This window comes from Serinus canaria, chromosome 2, assembly GCF_022539315.1.
Source record: "Serinus canaria isolate serCan28SL12 chromosome 2, serCan2020, whole genome shotgun sequence".
NCBI classification, from domain to species: Eukaryota; Metazoa; Chordata; class Aves; order Passeriformes; family Fringillidae; genus Serinus; species Serinus canaria.
Window position 1 is genome coordinate 92,147,758 of NC_066315.1, and position 19,789 is coordinate 92,167,546.

General features: G+C 40.9%; 1 protein-coding gene across 3 annotated transcripts in view; it reads right to left on the reverse strand.

Moving 5' to 3' along the window:
• The window catches only part of CARMIL1 (capping protein regulator and myosin 1 linker 1), a 189,928-nt gene that overhangs the window by 125,732 nt on the left and 44,407 nt on the right, over positions 1-19,789 (reverse strand). Inside the window, exon 1 of one of the 3 annotated variants that reach the window (XM_050971176.1) lies at positions 4,655-4,738. The exons of the other annotated variants lie outside the window; for them this stretch is intronic. The gene's annotated coding sequence lies outside the window, so the exon portion shown is untranslated. Of the gene's footprint in view, positions 1-4,654; positions 4,739-19,789 lie in introns of those variants that run through there. 3 annotated transcript variants of the gene reach the window in all.

The following is a 19,789-nucleotide window of genomic DNA, read 5'->3' on the forward strand; positions in this document are numbered from 1 at the left end:
CTCTGTCTTACCCTTGTTATTAATTGAAACAGATGGTAGTGGGGGTGGTAATAGCTACACACAATTTGGGACACTAAAGAGGAAGACATCAAGCTTTATAACAGTCACACAAATACATAGTGCCTTTTATTCTAACCATATTCACACAGGAATATTTGAGGATGATCCAGCATTAGAAACAGAATCTACCTTCTCTTTTATGCATATAAACTGCTCCCTTCCAAGACCCAACTACATCCCACTCTGTCATTGGTAAGCAGGAGGAAATTTAAATCATTCAATCCAAGATGAAAAATCTCCTAATTTTTTTTAAAAAGGGAACAAAATTAATACCCCAGAATAATATATAAAACTGCTTGCAAAGCAAGGAGCACTGCATCAGACTTGGCACTTCATATTCTAGGTCACACTTGCATGAAGCAGGCAAGAAAGTGAAGGAAATCAATTAGAAGTGAAAAGCTCCATGCAGTCTTAGGACGCAGCTGTGTAACCCATCTAATCCAGCCCAACACAGCTAACCCAGAGAGGCTGAGCCCACTCCCCCCCCAATTCCATCACACTGCAGGGCACTTCCAAAGCCACCCAGGTGCTCAGGTGGCTCAGTCAGGAAGGGGCTCCCACCAGGTGCACACACACCAAATCGGTTCTCCGTAGGTGTCTCTCACCATGTCTGTGCCACCAAGCCCGACAGGGGGGCTGTAACCTCTGCCAGAGGGGCAGGTGGCAAACAGAAATGGAAGCTTCCTAGAATGGGTGCAGCTGGCTCAGCCAGAGCTTGCAACCCATCTTGTTTTGGAAAGAGGGCATTCCTTGAGAGATGGACGTCTTCCGTGGTTTTAATTACCACTCTTTTGCTTTTCCCCAAGAGGACAAACCCCCAAAGAGAAAAGAGAAGAGAATCTTAGCCTAATTTTTCTTTAGAAAGGACCAGCCATGAGATGGGTATCACTATTGCAGGAAAGAGCACAAAAAGAAGGGCAATGTAATTAAGCACCTAGTGATGCACCACAGCTACATGACTTTGAGTCATCCAGTGATCCAGGTATACAGACCGAGCTGTGGCAGCCCTTTGCTGGCAGCTCACCCCCAGCATCCTACCAGACACAGACAACTCCTTTGGAGATGCATCTGCTGATAAATCTAGCAAAGCTGCTCCCTGTTGAAAGGGCAGCACAGCCAAGGTGGCTGTCCCTGAAGGAAAAGCAAATGCTGGAGGCCAGTAAGACAGACCACTGGGGCACTTAAGTGGCAGAGTAACAAGCCCACACAAGGCTTTATGTATTTGTTTAACCCCTACACTAGAACAATCAGTGCCATTTGGGCTGATTAACCTCAAATAAATAAAATGTCACTGCTTCCTACAATGGATGAAAAACAAAAATGCTACATGAACTTGTAGTCACCTTTTCAGAGCAACCAGAACAAACTCTAGCTCTCCTGACACTGTGCTAGCACTCATCCTTTCTTTAATAGCTGTAACCTCTCATCTTTATTAATCAAGGACTTGTTCAAAATACCCACAGCAGGAGCTCCAAATTTCAGTTTAAGAGTTAACTTGTACAAAGAAGGCAATAGTTGTTCTGTCAGTCCTTGCTCACTCTTGGGAAAAAGGAAGCAACTCAGACATGTTGCGTAACTGCTCATCTGCACCGTCAAAGAGCTTGAGCAGTAATTGGAAAAATAATATCACTGCTTCAAATAGGTGCAAAAATACACAGTGCAAGGCCCATTAAGAGGATAGATGAGGAGACAGACATTCAACTCCTCTCACTGTCAGGGCCTCTTCAGAATAATTTAATACAGGATCCAAAGAAAATGTCCTCCCACGTGTATTGATGCTAATTCACAGAATTAAAAAGCAAACCTAAGAACGCTGAAGCAAAGAAATTAGTTCACTGTACAATCTGCTTCCAGTATGGGCAAATTAACTTGGTAGCTTGCTTCATTCATATGCCCTAACATACACAATGTCAGTTTGGTCAAGTGATCTGTAAATCTGGCACTCCCGCTATCCACAGATACACAGGTGCTTTCCAAACAGCTCTTTCAGCTCCCCTTTAGCTATTGCATCAGCCAAGACAAGCACATTCATACTCAAGACAGTTTTCTAAAAGGTTCACTCTGTTTTTTTTAAAAAAGTAAACCATAATCAGAAAACAAATGCATGCTTGTATGGCCACACAAAGTTTGTTTTGCTATCAAATTAAAAAGCAGAGGTCACCTATGTGGTCAACTTCACAGCACCACGGGAGAAGACATTGTGGCTGCTTGGAGCAGAAGAGTAAAAAGCCTCTATCTAATACAAAGGAAAATACAGATCAGCTATGCTGCTGGTTAAATAGAAAGGGAAAAATCTGAAAACATAAGACCTGATAGTTCTCTTACTTTTAAAGCCATCAGCAACTGAATAGAGGAAAACAAACATGTTTTTCAGATTGGGTATTGTCTCCATCAGTCCCCCTCCCCATACATGTATACAGTGGAGAGAGGAAATACACAAGAAGGATACAGAGACTTATTTTCACAGGACTTCTCTGGTGCTAAAGGAGCAGAAGACTTCATCAAGAATTTCTTACAATTTTCTTCACATTACTGCATGAAGCAATCCATTTGTCATGTACACTTAGCAACCCCTTGCAGATTACTAATATAAAATTGTAGTAAACATTCTTTCAGTGAAAGATAACATGCTTGGCTGCATAAAATCTTAAACAGAATGTAATAGAGCATGTTAGGTTAGTCACAGCATTTAACACTGCTGTAACTATATCTATGTTTGCTTTCCAGTGAGAACAACATGACAACATGGAGCTTCTGTCCCAGAACTCTACACAGCAATGACATTCTATTTTATAAAAGAATCTTTTCTTTCAAAGTACTAAATAAACAAAAGACACCTGAAAAAAAATTGAGTCTCATCTTCAGAAAAAATGCTCTAATAAATTACAGCCTAAAATTAGACATTTCAAATTACAGCATTTGCCAAGGTCTCCTTTTTATAAATTCACAGAGCACCAAAATTTTATTAAAAATAGCAAAGGTGGCCATAGAGTTATTGTTTGGAGTTGGCACATTTGGGCTGCACTCCAGCCCTTGCCAGAGCACCTCTCTGAGATCCCAAGCTTATCAGTGGGTCCTTGCCTGCTCCTGCTCAGACCTGGTCCCAGCCTGGGGTGCCTGCAGCTCCCTGGCCCTCTCCCAGGACTCTGTACCCCGAGTGTTCTCCCTCCTGACAAGTTATGGCCATGATAAATTAGCAGCCAAGATGCCTTTTCCAACCACTAATGAATCTTATCAGTAGAAAAACAAAATAGAGGAGCATGGATTTGAAACAACAAATACATATCCCAAACCCCACTTGACTCAAACTTCTGTGATGGATACCTGGGAAAAACCCTACCTTTTTCATACAATCTCAACAGCTTTTCCAAAACAAGGGCCCGAACTTTGTGAGAAAGGATTTTTCTAACTGTCCATAACCCTTTGACTCACTGATCCACACAAGTGCCAGACAAAACATGTTTTGTAACTTGGCTGGAGCTCTGAGCAGACTTTTAACAGCTAAAAGCTCAGGAATTGTCTATTAACCACCCTCGAGAGGCCTCCAGAAAGTATTTTATTTCAGGCTATTGTTTTGCTACCAGCTTTTCCACCAGCCTGTTGTTACCACAGCACATTCACAGCCTAAATACCTCAACAGGTAACTGAAAGCCACAATACAAGGTAGGCAAACCCTACAGAATAAAAAGGGCATTTTCTTATTTAATTACAGAGCAGCTGTTCATCAACACATGCATTTAAAGAGCCAACTCCAGAGTCTGCAATCATGAGAGAGCAGCCTTGTGTAAATACAACAGAAATACAGAAATATCCTACCCACTGTTGCCCTGAACAACTGTAGATAAATAATATGAATGGTAATCTACCTGATGAAGAGCAAAGATGGAAAACTGCACAGTTTTCATGGTTGGTAAATGAGATAAGCCACAGCCCAAGGCAACAGCCTCTACCAAATAGAGTAAGACTGCATTTCCAGCTTATTTTAACTACCTGCATTTTTTTCTTGAGAGAGATAAACAGCATAGTTGCTGTGTTATCTAGGATGCTAAGCATACATGAAACAAACACAGCAGATAATTCTACTACTATTTGTTCCTGTGAAGGAGTTTCGACATTCAGTAGTGAATATCCACCCAGGTAAATGAAATAGTTAAGGAAGAAGTTCAGGAATTAATTCTACTCGGCTCTCTAGGCAGCTGTCAGACTGCAATGATGAGCAATTTATCTTCCATCTACAACACTATCAGCAGACAGGCAGAGTCACTGGGGAAGCCAGCTGCAGTCTACACCCTTCACGATATAAAATCCATGCGTCTGAAGAAGCAGACACCAGGGAACTTAGTCATTTGCCCAGCTGCCCCATCAACTGTGAAATACTTGCACTTCCATGCTTTTCCTTGTCTGGTGCCTGCTGCCTGAGCAAAGAGGTGCCCCATGAGGGAGCAGTTCCAAAGACATGCCAACCATCCTCCACGCTCTTCTCCCTCTGACTTGGAATCAGCCGCGCAAATCCCGACACCTTTGCATCGCAGTGCTACCACAACAGGAGAAACCCCCCATGTGGAAGCTTAGGAAGCTGAAATGCCCCACTTACCTCTGGTCTGGAGGGTGCCAGAGAGAGTCAGTCACATGTGTGCAGCCAGAATACTTATCCCAGAGCACAAAGTTCCCTCCCACACAGGAAGAAAACAACTTCAGACCTGCAGGCAGGCAGCTCAAATCGATGGCTGCTGCTGCCAACTATGTGCAGGCACAAGTGTTTCATTGGAAGAGCAGGTGAGAACCAGATTTCTCTTCCAGATCCGCAGTTACTGTACTACAGAAGTGCTGACACCCCATCCTTCCTACCAGGGGTTTCCCAAAACACCTGTAAATTTCATGAGGCTGAGTGTTTATCAGGTGAGCTTGTACTGAGATGGCAAGGCATTTTTATTTTACCTTAAACGCAACGAGAAGTCAGAAACCACACACACACAAACTTGATGGCACAGATGCTGAATTAGTCTGATGGAGAGGCTGGACACCCCACACCACCACAGGACACAGCACTGGCAACCTGGCTGACCAGGCAGGTGGAACTTGCACATTTTGCAAGTCCTGGTAGATGCATGAGGAAAAGAAGAGCTGAACCAGGCCAGGCCTTACCAGCTCATTTCCTAATCCCATGACTTACCTGCAATGAGATCAAAACCACCAATAGTCTTATCTGTCTGTAACCAGTATCAAACTGTGGAAACTCACAGCTCTTTGCCACCAATGACTCCAGAGCAGGTCAAACACACCAGCAAAATAAACCTTATGAACCACTTAGTCATCTTTCATGAGTAAATCCACAACATCAAACCAGAGTCCATCCCCACAGATAGCTAAGGGCCCATGAACTCCATCCACTGACCAGCAAATCACTGTTACCCAATTTACCTTCAGAAGCACTACTGACTACTGCTTAGAAGCACTACTGCTTTTCAGTCATGACTCACTGCCCAAAACAGAAAAGAAATTGCTTTGTGCCCTTAGGAACAACAAAACACTTCTAGATGGGAGCCAGGAGTCATGCATTTGAAGATTTGTCTGACTTGAGGTATCTGCTAAAACTGAAAACTTCAGGAATGGGCTTGTTCAAAGTTGTTTGCCTTGGGTCATGCAAGTATTAACGTCCCAATTTTCATCAGCAACAATTAAATTTGCTGAGCAAAGATATTAAATAATGTTCTTTATGAACTACCAAACGTTATCATCAGAATAGTTTATCTCTGCTTTTTGCCACTGCGCATTACAAAACACAAAATATATTGCAAAACCTTGAGAACATTCAGAAAAACAGGGCAACAAGAAAATCTCCTTTCTACAAGACAAGTATTCCAGGCAGCACCATCTCTCCTTTCTGCACGTGCTTCCGGTGTTCTTACATCAAATGCACATTTCAAGATTTTCATACATTCATTTTTGCTGAACTGCCATGATTTCTCTCTCAGTTCTATGGGGAAACTTTTAAACAGCAGTCAAGATTTGTGATGCCAAATGTGATCAGGGGTATCACAAAAAAAAAAAAAAACCAAAAAAACCCAAAAAACAAACAAAAAAACCCCGAAACAACCAAACACAAAAATAAAATAACAAAGCAGTTATTTTCTAGTTGGCGTGTTCTCTGCCTTTGATTAGAGTCTATCCAACATTAAAGGTACTGCTGTCCATTCTTATTGTCTCTAAGCAAAAAAAAAAAAAAAAAAAAAAAAAAGAGCCATGCTTTCTTTAAATAAACACATTAAACTGAAAACTCAAACTCATTACTGATTGTAGGTGTTTTCAGTAACACCACTTAAAAGTAATTCTGTGCTGATTCCTACAGTCATTTCTCTCCCCACAAACCTAACTTGTCATAAAGACAGAACCATTCATAAACAGGTGTTGATTTATAAGAACTAGCTTTTCGTTTGAGTCCAAAAGGGCTCTTGCCCACTCTGGGAAACCCCTTTTAGGACTAGAAATGTCACACTGGTGCAGCATGAGACCTTGCTGACTTCTGAGTTTATAGATACAATTACTGATACCATACTGATTTCCCTTCCTTGCCATGCTCCAGAGAAGTGGCTTTGGTTACCAACAGAGTATACAGGTGGAGAAACTGATCCTCTTCCCCGTGGGGCTGAGCAGCAAGTAGGACAACACAAAGCCAACAGTAGGACTGCAGAGAGACAGCTGCATCACATACTGTAAGATGGAAGGAAGACAGGAAAAAGGGAAGAGCACAAATTAACCCAAGCAATGTCCAAAAAAAAAAAAAAAGAGCTGCCAACCAAACCAAATGCAAACACTAATTGTGTTTGCTCTGTAACTCATGGAAAGTGGTTGTGGATTATAAGCCAAAACCATTTTTCATAGAGAGACCTGTCACCAGCTGTTTTATGTGCTCAGACTGCTCACAAAGCAGTTCTAGCCATGTCAAGTAGCAGCATTTCCTATTTCTAGATTTACGTGTTCATGCTTTCCAATTCTTATGTTCAGTCAGAAAGCCCCACTGGCCTTCCTCCAGCAAATCTGTAGCCACCAAGAACCTGGCTTATGAAGGATTTTTTTTTTGAAATTGTGAACACATTCAATTTAATTTTGTTCCATCAGTACTGAAAAAACCTGCGCACGTGGAAAAGCAACAGCTGCAGGTATGAAGCTGAACAAAACCAGCCAGCAATGCTCTTCAAAACAACTCCCTGTCTCATGCTAAACAGGCAGGGCAGACATAACTGATGCTGTGAAAACAAACCATTATTTTTGTGAATGATCCACCTGCAATAGCTTAACCAGACTGAGTAACTGTTTAGCCAGAAGTCTGGTCAGCTTTCTGCTATTCATTTCCCAGAGACAATTACTTGGGAACATGCACAGCTTTCCTCAAATGCTGTCCCTCCAGAGCAGACCACAGAGCCTCCTTAATTGCATCCTCCACAGAGATCCTACTTGACCCTCCCTCTCTGGCCCCCATCAATGACTGCACTTAATCAGCCCTGTTTACCAAAATGCAAGTTCAAGCTTGTATCAAACCAGGCTGCATGAGCTTCCTCAACTGCTGGGAGAGGTGGGGAGTCAGTGTACAAAAGTCCCATGTAACAAACAACTGGTTCTCTCTCAGAGCACATGGAGAACAAAGCAACTCACTTCAAGCACACCCCAAATGCAGATATCCAAAATATACTCCTTTTTGTCATTTTGACTGAGATTAAGATGTACTTTTAGGTCTTCTGGACATATAAATATGAATGCAGTGCTTTGAATTATAGCAAACAGGATCAAAAAGATACACTGTAAGACACCCTTTGTGCTGTCTTTCAAGTATGAAACAGCAAAACCTAAGAAGCTTCATATTTTCATAAACAGGTAAATACAAGCACTAAGCTCATATTGCAGAACAAACATAAAGTTAGCCTCACCTTCCACTGTTTGTGCTCTGTTCTCATCTTCCTTGTCTTGGAGGAATCTTTTCACTTACTTGAAGCACTGAAACCCCTGATGGCTGCATGTGCCCTAGGGCAGCTCTTGCTTTCCAGAAAATGAGGTACACTCAAGAAGGCAAATGAAGTCTTCCCAAAGGCTTTCATGTGAGCCATGTCTTTTCCAGAGAACACCACCTCTCTCAGCAGGAAGGGCTGCCTGAGCAGCTGAGGGCTTCTCTCTGTACCACACACACAGGCCTGACAAGGAGCTGTGGATGCTCTGTGGAGGCATTTGGAAGCTGAACTATCCTCACACTCGCCTGCAACCCAGCAGATTTACCTGGAAGCTGCTGCCTGCTGTCAGCAGCACCAGCATCATTTTTTTTTTTTTTTCAAAAGAGAACTTCTCACCTGGCTCCATGAGACGGTAGTTTGGATAATGTCATCACAAAAAGCAGGACTTACTGTCACCAGGCTAAGTCTGTGCATTTTGAACAGGGCAGCGTGGTGCTGAACATCTTAGTCACTCACACTCTGAAGATGTAGCTTGGGCACACTATCACAAAAAGCAGCACATACTATCAGTGTTAACAACTCCAACTGTTTTTGTAGGGAAAACAGCACTACTATGGATCTTAGCCATCCTTGGTATGGAATGCTGTCCAGGTGTGCCAGCGCTCAGGAGGAGGTGAAATCCAGTAGCATTCACTTAACCTGAGCTCTGCCAGAACAGCTAAAACCTTTATTCCCTCCCACAGATCACGCTAGCAGAGGAGTTATGCTGGCAGGTTGGGAAGCCAGCAGCTGGGGGAGAAAGAGAGGGAAAGCTGAGCAATAGAACTTGTTAGCTGTGGCTTGTAGTCAGAATTGCAAGCTGGACTCTGGCATGGGTGCTGAAGCACAAAGCCTCTCCTCTGAAGCACTTCACACTGCACACGCCAAGTATGCAGGCTTCTGTCTCCACAGAAAAATTCCTACAGCAGGAACTGTGAACAGATATGGCTTTTCATTCTGTAACACATGTGCCAAAATGTTTTTAATGAAGGTTTCCATCATCCTAAAAAAGAAAGTGGAAATACCAACATCTGAGAGCAAAATGAGGTAGGAGAACAATCCAGTATAAACAACTATAATGAAAAACATTAATTCTACAGCTAGGCTATAGGTCTTTAAGAAAAAGTACAAATTATATTTTGCTTTTATACTTATTCACTAAAAACACTTGGGTAACTACAGCTCAGCTAAGCAAGATTACAAATAAATTTAGGCAGAAAATGTGTGAAGAAAATGCAAGGCACAGAACATCATGGCCTCTCCTCTGTGTCCTCTTTTTGCACCCGTACCATTCAACATCTTCTCTCTATGATGCACTGCTAGCAAAGAAACCCACAAATCCACCATCCCTCATCTCTGAGAATACTTCTATATAAACAAAAATTTTTGTATCAATTTTTTTAGTGTACCAGGCATACAGAAGTAAAACATCCAGAACCAATCACAATTTTTTTAATGCATATTTTAAGTTTGACTAGATCAAGACCCCACCACTGATAGTTATGTCTGCAGCGTAAACTTCAAATGACAATGAAAGAAAATCTTTTCTTTCGCAAGGTGTGTAGATTTGTCACTTGTGATATTCACTGGGGTAAAGGACAAGCGGGTTTCTGGTGCCCAGGAACTCTCCCTTCAACTCTACCATGCTTGGTCACAATTCAGCCTCTTCAGGTGCCTTGAGTCTAAAAAGCTGCAAAGATCCCAGATACACATGCTCACTTCTAACAACTCAAAATTTAGCACCTCAGTGAACTTGCTCTTCCCTCCTTCCCCCTTGCCCACGATAAAGGCAGCACCAAAAAGAAACACAAAAAACCCAACCAATCTGGCCCATGAAACATGAGCTACATTCACAAGACAAAAAAAGAAAGCTTTCATGTTTCATTATCAGACACTCAACTGCACAGCACAGGAAGCTAAAGCTTGAGGCAACAGTAGGTTTCAAATACTCCTCAAAATGGGAGCAAGGCTTACCTTTCCTGCTCTGTGAAAGGCTAAAAGAAGTTGGCTTGGCAATGACAAAAAACATTAGAGTCCAACAAGCCTCTCCAGCAGCAATCCAAGCAAGCAGTTTTTTAAGCAATAGCATCGTCCTCACTTCATAAATTGTCCTGTCGAAAAGGACAATCATTGCCTCCTCACTTCTTCTGATTAAAAACTCTACATTCTAAAATACTGAAATAATTTTAGATCTTTAAAAGTTAAAGATTTAAATTTTTTTTGTAAAGTTTATAAGATTTAGTCCTAGCCCCTAAAGGAATTCAGGAGAAAAAAGAATAGAAAAACACAATTTCTAGGGAGTTTACACTTCATGAACTCCAAAACTTGAGCTTGCTTACAGCCCTCCAGCTTCCCTCTGTTAACAGCAGCCAGAATTTAATGGGGTTTGTGTCTGCTCCCTAGGGTTTGGGAAGGCCAGATGGAAGGCAAGGAAGGACCTGAAGAAAGCAGAAACATTGTACCGCTTCTCCATCACCGTGTGTCAGGTTCTTCCAGAAGTCCCCTCAGCCTCCATCTTTACAGTCTCAACAACAGATTATGTAGCCATCTGCTGAGCTTCAGTTTTTTAAAATGTTTTTATTTTAAGAGAACTTGTCACCATGTAAAGTCACAACTCTTCCTCAAATATGCTTTTTTTGTGATGGCTTGATCTTTCTTAACTATTCTTACCCACTCTGCACTTTCCCAGGGAAACCAGAAACGAACAGGTTTCACTCACCTCACTAGCTGGGAAAATGATGCTTATGAATCTGAATGGACTTTAACACAGTGTGAACTAGAAACTACAGAAGTAATTCAAATTTGTCTGAGTGAGTCAGCCTGGCTCTCTTCATCATTCACATCTAACCCACTCCTAGCCTTAATACACACAGTCAGAGAACATCTTTTGGGGTTTATCATCTGTTGAGAAATACCACATTTCAATACCCAGACGGGTGGCTTTGCCTCTTTTGTCCTGGCAAAATCCTGAGACATAGCAGATAAATTGCTGCCTGTTTTGATTTTTTTATTTAAAGAGTTCAGCACAGCAGCAGCACAAGCACATCTTCCCTTCTGGGCAAAAGGACAAGGTGGCCGGCAGTGTTGCCTGGTGGATGGTACATCACTGAGGGGTGGAGTGAGCACTGGGAAGAGGAATTATTGCCACTTGTGCTTAGCATGAATGAGCACACAGAGCCATGTAGGGGAGGAGCAGGAGAAATGTTCCATGAGGGTGAAAAGGGAAATGAGGACATGGTTTTATAATCCCCATGGCATCGCTATGCTTACTTTTAAACAATGAAATTAAAATTTCACTTAGGCATCCCACAACACTTGTGCAGAGCATTCAACATCAAGATGCCCTACAGCCCACTTTCAATAGTCTCAAAATTGAATTAACTTTCTTATTCTACAGACTGGGAAATACAAGATGCCTGTAAGGCAAAGGACATGAAAACAGCAGCAAAACTCAAATAGCTTAAACAAGAAAAAAACCCAGTAACCATCATGAGTGGATTCTTAAAGAACTGACAATTGCAGGACTAGGTGCAAGGGCTTTAATAAAACTATTAAGTATAGGGTAGTATATAATATAAAAATATTCCATAAACACAGTACCTAGATTTGAAAAAATACATCACAGAGGAAGTGGCAAACAAAGCCAAGTCATCCAGGCAACTACTGCTCACTTAAAACACCACAGCAGAAACACAGGGTGTTTGAACACATTGTAAGGCAGGCATCATTAAAGAAAGTCTAAAGGAAAGCAAAATAAGACACAACATCAGCTTGCCAACACTAATGAGAAAAATCAGATCAGACCAGCATGACTTTATTCCTCAGTGTTGTCCCTCATTTTCTAGTTAAGGGAAGTATTAGCTTCGGGTGAAAGAAAAGTTAGAGTACTCAGCTGTGTTAAAGCTAAAACATGCACCAGTGTTGTTGAGCATGCTGGAGGTGGAAATAAATAATTTTGATGTGGGTAGGAAACTTGTTGAGGGACAAAATGAAGGTTAGAGACCAGACTATTACATCAGTCAGTATTTCACCCAAGACACCGATGAAAAATACCTCAGCATTAAGTCTAAAGGCCTCACCAGCAAGTGACTGAAGGGAGAGGCAACTCCTCGTGTGACAGAACGCCAGAAAAAGCTCAGTGTATTTGCATTCTGAGGGGGCTGTAAATGTCTCTCTTACTGATTCAGTAAATCTTAAAAAAGACAAGAACTACTTAAATTTTCAATTATTTTAACTGGGACTAGAACCAAGTATGGTTAAACTACCAACAACACATGTCAGAAATTGAAACGCTCCTTACCACCAGGAAAGAAAGACACAGGATTGGTACAGTAGAGGCAAGAACCTTACAGACAGAGTTTGGTTAACATATGACCACTAGATTGTGATGTGATATGCCTGTAACAGCAGGAACTGGAGTCAATGAACCAGTCCTCCCTTTTCTCAATGAAAAAAGGGTTTTGTTCATTGATCAGTATTTTATCAGATTTTTGATGCAGGTGCTTCTTTCCTCTTCCATTAGAGCTTACTCAAACAGGTGGTCATATAGTAAAAGTTGTCAGAAGACTTTAAGCCTGCAGTAACTTTTCAGTTAAATATTCCTACAGTGTGACAATACCAGAAGAGCTTCATTTTTGGGGAGGGGAAGGAGAGTTGATTTCTTTGTTTGTTTTAAATTATATTATGCTTCCTTACTTGGATCAAGTCTCAAAGGCATCAAGAATCTCTGCAGGAACAAGTTCTGGGACTGGGTTCAGGGCAGCAACATCCAGCACACCTTCTCAAAGTGGCTGAAGATAAAGGAGAAGTAGCACTAGTCTAGCTAATGCATTACACAGCTGAAATGCAACAATGACCTCACTGAGGAAAAGACAGATCTAATAAGAATTAGAAAATGTGAATTTTAATAATGGCACTGTAAGATCTTGATTTTCATGTAAGACATACCCTACATATCTAAATTCTACTTCAATGCCTGGATTTCTTGCTCTCCACAGACTAGCCTTTCCTATTACTATTTGTCTTTGGTGGAAGTCTAGTGGAATTTTTATTAAATTCTTGTGCAGTCCTACCAGACACCTGGGACTCTGACTGTCTGTAGGTGTAGCTAGACCCAGCTCTATGCAGGTAGGTCCAGAAGCACATTCAGTTCTCACAGACTGATCTCTGGGACCTACAGAATTGATGTCAGATACACATATAAAGCAAAATTCTGTATCCCAATTCAGTTACAGAAGAATGTTCCCACTGATGTATCTCTTTAGAAAGCTGGAGAATGGTAGATGTAGTGATAGGGAAAAGATTTAACAGGAGTCTTGAAGAAATGGCTAGCAAAAACCACCCACCCACATGCACGGATCCAGAACAGCATGGTATGTAAGGTGGACAGAAATAGCTGCCAAGGATGATGTGAGCAGTAATAGAATATAATCAACAACAACAAAAACCCCAGAACAGTTGCTCAACTTATAAAAAAAAATCAAAATATCCTTAAAATGAGTCAGTAAATCTGATCTTATTTATTCCAGTAAATTGCAGTAACAGGAACAATAACATTCCCAAAATGGAAGTTATTGTTTACATTATATAAACACTAAGCCCAGAAATTTACATTGAGATAACAAGCACTTTAAAGTGAGCAATTTTTATTTATTTATTCATTACCAGTATTTAAAACAAAAACCCACTACACTTCTAGATTCCCCTATTGCAGAAAAAAATGCTGTGTAATATAATGAAATGAATACCTACAAATCCATAACAGCTCACAATCCCTAAAAATAGCTCATATTCACTAACAGAGGAAATAAAATGGCAAGATGTCGAAGAAGCAGAAAATCAAGTCATTCACGTAGTTAGCAGGAGGCAGATTTCTATTTCTTATCAGTCCATCTCTTATTAGTTCTGCTAAAGAAAGATTACCTTGGAGTTTCAAACAGCACAAAACTGTCAGATAGAAATGGTTCAGCATTCATAGAAATACTACAAATTCAGCCATAAAGATACATACTGCACTTCCCTACAGGCTGCCACAGTAATTGTAAAGCAGAGTTTAAACAGTTTTTGGCTGCATTTGAGATCTCACAGAGAAATCTGTTCTTTCCAAAGTCTATGACTCGTAACACTCCCCAAATACCAAGAGCACAAAGGAAACTTGCTCGCCATTCCCTGAATTTACTACACACACACCCCTCTGTCAAGAGGCATTTAGTTTTTTGCATTCCTTTACTTACTCCCATGTTTTTCATCTACTGAATGATTAGGGAACCAGCTACAAAAGGGCTGTATCTAACAGATCAGAGCCTGATGGAGACGTACAAAACCTCAATTTGTTCAGGACCTTGCCACCACATCCAAACAAGTCCCTATACTTCAGAGAATCCTGATAATCCTTCCTTACTTTGTCTATTTTACAGCTTTGGGAAGGGACAGCACCTTGGGCAATGTATTAGCTGTTTCAAGATGGCATGAACTGCAAGCATACAGAAAAACATGAACTAGCTGGTAAAGCAGCCCAGCTATATCACCATGAAGCTGCTGTTCATAGCTTTACCTCCTCCTTTCTGTACTATACAGTTTCTAGTATCCAACCTAGTGAGGTTTAGGCTTACCCAAGAATCCCTAGCCATTACATTTAACACTGTGGAAAATTGCTTTTGGATTTCTAGACCCCAATAAAATGAAAAATAACAGAAGAACAGATCACACTGAAAACTCATGGTTTTTTCAGACCAGGACAGAACACAGCTTACTCAAATGCCCTGCTCTTATTTACCCAGGAAACACTCAAGCAGTGCACATGTCCTCTGCTGATTCCACCCAGCAATTCCAGCAGCTGCCTCTGTTTATGGCTCTGGTTCACCTGCTTTGAGGGACCAGCAGCAGGTCCAACTTGAGATCAAAGGATAATACAGCACAAACCCATGGGGTGGTTTCTATTAAACCAGACACTTCCCACAGATAAGGCTCCTTCAATGTGTCAGCATTAACACACGTTAGAGATCATACACAATGGGAAGAACTGCTTTTGTGGATATGAGAGAAAGTTTAACAGGCAGTTTGGATGTGTTTAGTGCATTTGTTTGAAATCTTTTCCTTAATTTAACTTCAGATTTTTAAAGGCAGTCCAAACATATATCTGTCTTGAAATCCTCATTCAGGGGATATACAGCTCATAGAAGTACATGAGTATACTGTGCATGTGGAATCTGATTAAAAAGCAGAAACATTTGTTTTATAACCATATTACTGAATATCCCATGAATTTGGCTGATTTATTATTCAGCTGAAATACTGAGTTTGGAGAAATGCTGATTCTGATGAAGGCTCAAAGCACCCCCCATGTTCATAAAGGAGCCATTTCACAAATGGCATCATATTCCTTAACATGTTTATCCTGAAGAGCATTCAAGTCCTAATTAGGAACAGAGCCACACTCTGTTAAAACTGAGAAAAAGTATATTTAGATATCATCTATCCCCAGTGATCTTGCAGAAAGACACATAGCATATGGCACATGAGAAAATCAAAGAAGGGGAGGGGGCAGAAGAGAGAAAGAGACTAACTGTTAAAAATACTTCAAATGAATACTTCAGTGAAAAAAAGTTTAAAAATGGGAAAAACCACAAACACACACCACCACCAAAACCCTTTGTCAAGAGCTCAGCATTTCATAGAAAGACAGGGAGATTTATAGGCATTTTAAACTAAAATGACATTGACATTTCTATGTCAATTGCTTTACCCTTCATCTTTGTATCCACAAGAGTAGACACATCCTAGTTCTATTTAGTACCTTAAACAATTATGTTCTTAAAATTTAACACCATTACTGAAATTCAACATTTAAAAACACACACACACCAATGGTATTTCAGAATTCTCATTTTGTGAATATTTCCCAAAAGTGTGTTTTGGTTTGTTAGGGTTTTTTTTTTTTAATTTTAGATAAGAAAACATTAATCTCCTGTTGCAATGCTAGAAATTTCAAAAACACAAAATATGGACAAACTGCAGTATTACCAAAAGGCAAGGATTCCTACTGCAAGCTAGTGAGCTTTCAGAGGTAACTGAGAATTTCCATGAGCTTACTTCAGGCAGAATTTTGAAAGGATGTTTACCTACCTTTCACCATTTTACTGCCAAGTCTCATAAAATCCAGCGGTTTTCATAAATCCCACATCCTGGTGTTAGTATCAGAGTTATAGAAGAACACTTTTTATTCTCCAAAACCACCTGAACACAGAGTTCAGTCTTGCAAGAAAACCTTGGCTATACAACCATAGTTCGCTCCGAAAGACATAAAATCAGAACACAAATAAAACCAGGCCACTGCTTTAAGAACAACCACAAATATCACCAACTTTTCATCTCCTAACCCATTAAAAGGTCAAGTGGAAAAAAGAATTCAGGAGGTGCTGCTGCAAAAGTTTGAAATCTTTTTCAAAAAAGATTCAATATTGAGAGATCTTGTTTTGAAATCACAGAGAAAGGAGGCTCCTAGCACAGTTTCCTGCACTCTGTCCAGGGACATGCCCAAAGAAGCAGACGAAATGTACTGGTTTTGTAACATGCTGTCCTGTCACTTGATTGCTACAGCCCTTGGCAGGCTGTCTTAGAGCATGGCCCTGTACAGAAACACTCAAGCAATGCTGAACAACCCGAGCAGCACACAAAAACATTTAGTGAAGGTCATGGAAGTCACCTACTGGCCTGCCACAGACCCCATGCCAGGCAACTAAGTCAGCTTCCCAAGGGGTAAGTTGAGCCACACAAAATTCTTACATCCCATGATTCATGTTGGAAACAACTTGGCCAAGTCTTGATATTGGGTTATTTCACTGCATGACCACTCAGCCTGGGTGTATGCAAAGACAGGGAAGGTGGATGAGGAGTCCAACAGTGGAGAAGCAGCAAGGAGGCTCCCTGACATGAGACCCAGCACAGCTGCAGCAAGTATGGCTGTGGAGAGCCTTCACCTCTATTTGGGACACTGGCCAGGATTAACACCTGGTATGACTCAAGTTGCACAGCCACATCTATGAATGTGGACTGGTCACAATCTCTCTGAGACTAGAAATCAAAATCATCAGCCTTGGCATCTAGTCACTGCCTGTCACCCGGTATCTGTAGTGAAGGAAGCTGTTGAAATGAACGTGGTAGTGGCCTCCAATAAATGTCTCCACGTAAACTACAAACCATGTGCAGCTGCCAAGGAAGTAAACACAGAAGTGGAGCCAAGCATACGCTCTGGGACACACAGTCAGGCTGGAAAGGTGAGGGGGCTGCAGTGCAACTGCAGAGAGCAGCAGTGAGAGCCAGGCCAGGCACACGGGAGGCTCCCTCATCAACAGGATGAGCAAGGAGCCACCACCATGTCCTGACTGCAGATGACCCTTGAGGTGCTTCTCCCTCTCACTCTGTCCCAGTGGGGCAGACAGGACTTCATTTACACACTTCTTTTTGACTGAAGTCATCTTGGATTTTCAGAGAGTTGATTACAACCAGATCATAGTAAACAAAGCTGCAGTGGCCCTGGTGGCAGGGTAGCAGCCAGGTCTGCTCTCAGAATAATGCCGCCATCCTTGGCTGCTTCCATCCTAAAAGTGGTGGGGCACATGACTTCAGGTAATGGATGTTCTCCCCATGCACCCCTGTGTATTCCAAGCAGCCACTGCCACATGAGGAGCCACCACCACAAGGAGACACCAGCTGAGCACACACCTGGCCACCATGGGGACATCTTCACCAACCACCTGTCATTCACCTACAGAGGAACCACTTCCATGAGGGGAAAAAAAAAAAAAAAAAATCAAGATCCAGGTGACCAAGCAGAAGTTACTTCTGAATTTGCTCTCACCTTTTTGGCCTTCCCTTGCCTGTTTGATTTGTGCAATGACCACTTGGAACCTGCCAGCCTGGGTGCCCACCCTCCCCTTGCTGTTTATCTGCATTTCACTACCGCAACTTATTCAGCAAGCTGTTACACTAAGCATAAAAACAAGCAGATTATACAGTAGATAAAATGCCAAGCTCGTCTTGCACTGCCAGCTCCATTTGGGGGGGAAAAAAAGTGATGAAGTCTGCATGCATATAATCATAATAATTAGACACTTGTAACCAGCTGAACATCAGCATACATGCTGAAATTAAAATTGCCCAGTTTGAAAAAATAAGAGGGCAGGGTCTGTGCAAGCCTATCTTGTAGAAGAGGGAGGAAGTATTTTTTTGGCTGATTCAGCTCCTTCTCAACAAAAACCCTACAGCATTTACCATTTATCACTCACTAGAGAAGGGCTGTTGAGTTTATTGTACATTAACATGCTCATCAGAAGTAATTTCTTAAGTTGAGGAATTTAAAACTTGGCAGTGGGTGTCCAGATCTACATTTGAAGAATTAATTAGTGCTGTGCAGTTTCAGTTTGGGTTCTTAACATCTGATTCTCCTGCTAGCATTAAAAATACCTCATTTCTTAGCCCACTGCCAGTGGTAGTCTTTTTTAAACACATATTGTGTAGCTACTCACTAAGAAAGCCACTTCACAAAAGTCTTTGTGAGTTTAAATGAAAACCCTACTAATTCCTTAGTGTTTGTTTAAAGAGTTCTCAGAATTACTAGGTCAACAAATGTGTAAATCCAGCATAGAATCAATCTTCAATATTGGTACTTGTCACATAAGATAATCCCTTTCAAACCAGCCTGCTCATCCTGGAGACACTATTGCTAACTTCAAACATCAAAGTAACTCCCAATCAAAGGATTCAATAAAGTTCAAAACTGTCAACCCATTCTTTTCAGAATTTCCATCTTTTATTGTATTTTCAAACTGTATGTCTTAATGTTCCCTTTTACCCACTAAAGCAATGACCTTTTTTTTATAATATTGCTTACTGCAAAGACAAAATAGTAGACAAAAATTTGTTCTGTTAGGACAAGGCTGTCACTAGTTTTCTGTGGACACGTCAGCCAAGTTTTCCTGCACTGGGAACTAGAAGTAAAGCAAAGAGTAATCTCTACTCACTTTTTTTCCCATTTCATATTATCACAATTTCTTGAACCTACATATTTTTAAACCCACAGACTATACATGTCATTAATTTTACATAACCTATAGGGAGCCCACTTCCCCACTCACTGAGATTTTCCAAGATATCTGTTTGAAGTCATTTATTTCCTACTGAAATCTGTAATAGTGAATGAGTAAAAGGCACAGAATAATGAGAAGAGATTACGGGGATATAATTTTATTTTGGAACTGTATATTTCACATTGTCATACTTCACTGGGTAAACACAGAAAAAATTAAGTCTTCATGAAGGAGACTGAAAAAATGCAGGGATTCTGTTGCATGAGTAGCACTGAGTTTAAAAGTAAGAGGATGTGATTAGAATTATTCTAGTTGTTCTTGCTCTACTGTAATCAACTCAAGTACATAATTTGTGTAACAAGAAACAAAAACCTATTATGAGAATAAGAGAATCACAACATTTTTAGAATGTAATTAATGCCTTGTTTGATGAAGCAAAATGAAAATGATAACTCATTATTACCCATAATAGGTAATAAATAAATCATTTTATCCTCTGATGACTTTTCTCCATACTTCTGTAAAGTTCAGCATTGGTAAGAGAGATAGAACAAAAAGCCCTTCACATGCTATTAGATCATTTTGAGATGTTTGGGGTGTGACAATGTGCCTTCCTCCAAACATTCACCATTTAAATTTCTTTGTAAGCAGCAGGGATTT